Genomic DNA, 5,144 nt, shown 5'->3' with positions numbered 1-5,144 from the left:
TACGTTGACGAAACGCAGAACGACGACTAGAAACCCTTGGCTGAATATCCCTCAAGAAATCGATGCTTTCTCCTTGCAAACTATTGTGTGTGCCGTGTTTTTTGAGGGGGAAAGAGTTTGTGTGGTGTGTGGGGAGTGGGCGTGAGTTTATGAGGGTTTGGGCTTATTTGTTTAATTATCAAGTAAACAAGCCTAGACCCAATAACATGGTTGGTTAAGTCCATTAAGCCCAAAATGCATATTTAAAATACTTTCTTTAGAAAAATTTCGTGGAATTATTAGCCGAGTTATCAAAAAGTTCGTATTTTCGTTGAAAATCGAATACCGATAAAAATTACATCTCGGCGTATAAAATCACCTCAAAACTCGTTATTTTCAAAAATAACAAAAGGCATCAACCTTATTTTAAATAATTAAAAACAATTATTTAATAAAAATATTTTTCATTTTTCAGCATCGGTCTCCGTTCCTTGATCGCCTCTCGAATAACTTTTAAAATATTGTTTTATGCATTCAAGTAGAAAACTATTTTAAAATCATATTAACATATCAAACCTAATCAATTTAAGCAATTAAAATCATTTAATCATCTATTACTAATTTTTCCTAGATTCGCATGCAGTTGGATTACGTTGTCTTGATTTTAGACCTTACACTTTATATTATTTGGTTCTAATCTAAATTTAATAATTTTGTTTATATTAGGTTATTTTAATGTCAAATCAAGAGAGAAAGAGGAGAAAAAATATTTTATCATTCTTTCAGCCAAGAATTGATAATCCTTCATCATCCGAGAGGATTGAGACTCATGCATCCATTCATATTGTGGATCCCAGACCTCCATCTAAATCTCAAAGAGTTGTGTTTGATGAAACTTCCCTTGAACGAGATCCTGGATTGCGTATTTCGATATTGTTGCGACATCTTGTTAATCATCGTGATGAAATTAGACGAGCTTATATCAAAATGGGGCCATATCAACCAAGTCGGATACCCATGGTCTAAATCAGGAAAGCAGCATCGTCGATTTCAATATACATGGTTTAAAAAGTTTCCATGGTTAGATTATTCTCCTTCGAAGGATGCATTATTTTGTTTTCCGTGCTATATTTTTGAATTAAGTGAAGCACAACAATCTATATTTACAATTGAAGGGTTTAGAAGTTGGAAAAACGTTAATGATGGAGCAAAGTGTGATTTTTTGTCTCACATGGGAAGTTCTAACTCGACACATAATAAATGTTCAAAATCTGTTGTTGATTTGATGAATGTCACTAGGCATATAGATAAAGTTAAGAATCGAGAAACTTATGAACAGATTCAAAAAAGTTTGTTAAGGCTTACGACAACAATTGAGTGCATCAATTGGCTTGGTTTGCAACCATGTGGATTGAGAGGTCATGATGAATCTTCATATTCCCAAAATTGTGGTAATTTCATTAAGATGTTAAAACTATTGGGGAAATGGAATGCTAGTATTGGTGATGTTATCTTAGACAAGGCTCCGGGGAATTCAAGATATACCTCACCAGAAGTTCAAAAAGAAATCTTACATATTATTGGTAATAGAGTCAGAAATAAATTCAAGATGAAATTGGAGATTCTAAGTTTTGTATTTTGGTGGATGAAGCGAAAGATATGTCTAACAAAGAACATATGGCTATAATTTTGAGATTTGTTGATGCCCATGGTTTTTTGCGGGAGCGTTTTTTTCAAATTGTGCATGTTCATGACACCACAGCTACAACACTCAAGAAAGAAATATGTGATGCCCTCACTAGATATAATCTAGAAATTCATAATATGCGAGATTGAGAGTATGATGGTGCTAATAACATGAGTGGTGCTTTTAATGGATTGCAAGCTTTATTTCTTAAAGATTGCCCCTGTGCATATTATGTACATTGTTTTGCCCATCGAATCCAACTAGCATAAGTTGCAGCAGCTGAAAAGGAGATCTCTTTATGGCTTTTCTTTTCAAATCTGACGACTATTGTCAATCTTGTTACAACTTCTTCCAAGCACAATGCCGAGTTACAATCTTATCAAGTTAATGAAATTGCATGTTCTATTTATTCCGGTGAACGCGAGACTGGGCGAGGAGCAAATCACATTGGTACTTTGCATCGAGCAGGTACTACTTGTTGGAGCTCCCATTTGGATTTTATTTGCAGCTTGATAGATATGTATGATGCAACTATTAATGTGCTCGAAAACATTATCATTGATTGCATATCTACTTCAATGCGCTCGGAAGCCGGTGGTTCATTAATAGTGATGAAGTCTTTTGATTTCATTTTTATTTTGCATTTGATGCATAAAATTATGGGGATCACAAATTTGCTTTGATGTGCCTTGCAACAAAAATCTCTTGATATCATAAGCGCAATGGATTTGGTCTCTACGACTAAAGAACTTTTCCTCAGATTGAGAAATGATGCTTTTGATATTCTTCTTTCGTATGTAAAATCATTTTGCACAAGATTGGATGTCGATATACCGGAGATGAGTTCTCATTATAAGAATTCTAGTCATTCATGCCAGAAAAAGGATACCATCACAGTTGAACATCACTTTCATTACGATATATTTAATGTTGCAATAGATTTTTAGTTGGAAGAGTTAAACTCTAGATTCAGTGATGAAACAGTTGAACTTCTAATTCTCAGTTCTAATTCTCAGCTCTGCTTTGGATCCAAAAGATAATTTTAAATGGTTCAACATTGACAAGATTTGTATTCTCACTGAGAAGTATTATCCCGGGGACTTCACTGAACAGAAAATGCATCATTTGAGGTGTCAGCTATAAGATTTTGAGCTCGATGTAGTTTGTCATTAAGATTTTCAGAAAATGTCCAATATTTCATAATTGTGCCGAGGGTTATTTGAAACAAAAAAGTTGCAATATTATAATTTGATTGACAAGTTGATCCGTCTAGTTTTAACTTTGCCTGTTTCCATGGAAACTACAGAGCGTTCATTTTCGGCTATGAAGAATGTTAAAACAGTTCTTCGTAGTAAAATGAGATAATGATTTCTGACAGATTCTATGATTATCTACGTTGAGAGAGAGTTTGCTTCAAATATAGACTTAAATTCTATAATTGATGAATATTTTACCTCGAAGAATCGTAAATCGCAACTTCAATGGTGAAATTATGTCTATACAGATTATCTTTGTATATTTTTGTTTAAAAATATTTAATTTAATCATCTAACATATTAAATGAATGATTTTAGAGATATTCGTTTTATTTGAACTTCATTAAATTTTCCTGCAGGATGATGGAGATATAATATTACATAGTCAATGTTTTGTCGGTTTTTGAATCTTACGGGTTCAATAACCAAAATATTGAAGATCTTGTTAATGAGAAACTTTTTGAAACTATGATGAACAGATTTCATAGTTATGATTTTAAATGTCATGAATTATTTTATTTTTTTGTTAAAAAAAATTAGCTCGATAGATTTCAAATCCTATCTCCGCCACAGCTGGATGCTACTACCTCCCGGGGAAGCTAAAATCCAACCTGGAATGAAGATCCAAGGCTTCCGAGGCCGAATCCTCCTCTTTTTCTGCTTCCATTGATTCCAATTCATCGTATGATAAAACAAAATTCTGCGTATGTAACTATGAGTTAATTATAAGTTGATTATTCGTTAAAGTGTTGGTTCGAGTTGATTGAGGGGTTTTTATGTTCTATTTTTGGTGAAATGGGGGTTGTGATTAGATAAGTGGCGTTTGGGTACAGATTTTGCATAATTTAAGGACCGGAGACAGTCCAGGACTTTGCAAAGATGGAATTACAGGAAATTCAGGATAATATCCGGAGTCGACGAAATAAAATCTTTTTGCAGATGGAGGAGGTTAGCATTTCCCCTCTTGTAGGTAAAAGCCGGTTGTTTTTATTATTTTTAAATTTTTTAAATCAAGTTCAATTGTTTCAGGATATCAGGGAAAATAAAATTGAATTCATCTTATTTAATCATGGTTCAAGAATAAAATTTTGAATTTTCATCATATTTAACTTATGTTTTTGTTATTGATAAAATTTTGTTATTGCCAGCTTGAAACTTGTATAGGTACGTCGACTTAGAAGTTAGAATACAGCAAAGGATTAAAAGGACAGAGCTAGGGATCGCAAAGGAAAATCAAGAAAGCGAGCTTCCCCGTTTCCTTTCATTTATTCCTTTTTTGCCTCCTTTGGTAAGTCATGTTTCATTGCCTTAAATGGACAAATTTCTTGATTAATTCACACCTACGACTTGTTAGTTCTTGTAGAGTATTGTCTGATAAGCATGTTTCTTCCAGAACTCTTCGAACCTGAAGTCTACTTCTAAAGTGAATAGCTAAACAAGTGATTCTATAATTGCGTAAAAAAAGAAAACAAAAGATCAGAAAAGACTTTCGCCAAGTGTAGAGTCGGGAAATCTGAAATATTCTAGTCCTAGCTTTTGATTTTCTTTGCTTATGTCAGCTAGAGCTCAAACTGGCTTGGGTGGAACATCAATGGGAGCGCTATATTTTGTCCTGCTCTAATTTGGTGCAAAGTTGATTGCTCCAATGGGAGCGCTATCTTTTGCGCCAAGATAGCGCCTCACCCTCCCTTGTACCAAATTTGGCGTTGGGAGCTCCAAATTTGGTGCAATAATTTTTATTTTTTTAATAAAATTATTTGTTTTTAATAATTATTAATAATATTTGTTTTATTTATTAATTTAATATTTAACATAAAAACTTAATTATTATTATTTATTAATTTTATAAGTAAATGTTTAATTATTGGTTTTTTTTTAAATATTTATTATTTATGTTAATTATTAAAAATAAAAGAAATATTCCGAGAATATTTTGTTTGATGTAAGATTTGAAGTAAATAGGTTGGAGATGGATGCTGTATTTGATACACAAATCACACTATTTTAATGTAAAAATTTGCACAAAAATAGATTTTATGGTGAAAATGCCGAGTTTATCAACAGTAGGCATCTTCCAATGCAATTGAGGTATGATTCTAGAGCTTTTCTATTAAAGACGTCATGTTCTTATTAAAGCAATGAATCTGGCATGTTTTCTGACTCTAGCTTAACAATTAGAAAATCACAGCTGTATCTTTTGTTTCTCTACGAAGTTTATGTGC

At 32.7% G+C, this 5,144-nt stretch overlaps 1 long non-coding RNA gene across 1 annotated transcript; it reads left to right on the top strand.

Moving 5' to 3' along the window:
• The first annotated feature begins 3,478 nt into the window (after window positions 1–3,478).
• LOC140806405 (uncharacterized) lies at window positions 3,479–4,333 on the top strand. The gene is made up of 3 exons (XR_012112485.1): window positions 3,479–3,902; window positions 4,104–4,210; window positions 4,316–4,333. It is a non-coding gene; the product is annotated as an uncharacterized lncRNA (long non-coding RNA).
• Window positions 4,334–5,144: the final 811 nt, after the last annotated feature.

Source organism: Primulina eburnea, chromosome 11 (assembly GCF_022965805.1).
Source record: "Primulina eburnea isolate SZY01 chromosome 11, ASM2296580v1, whole genome shotgun sequence".
Taxonomy (NCBI): Eukaryota; Viridiplantae; Streptophyta; class Magnoliopsida; order Lamiales; family Gesneriaceae; genus Primulina; species Primulina eburnea.
The sequence above is the reverse complement of the archived record's forward strand: the minus strand, read 5'-3'. Positions and strand labels throughout refer to the sequence as shown.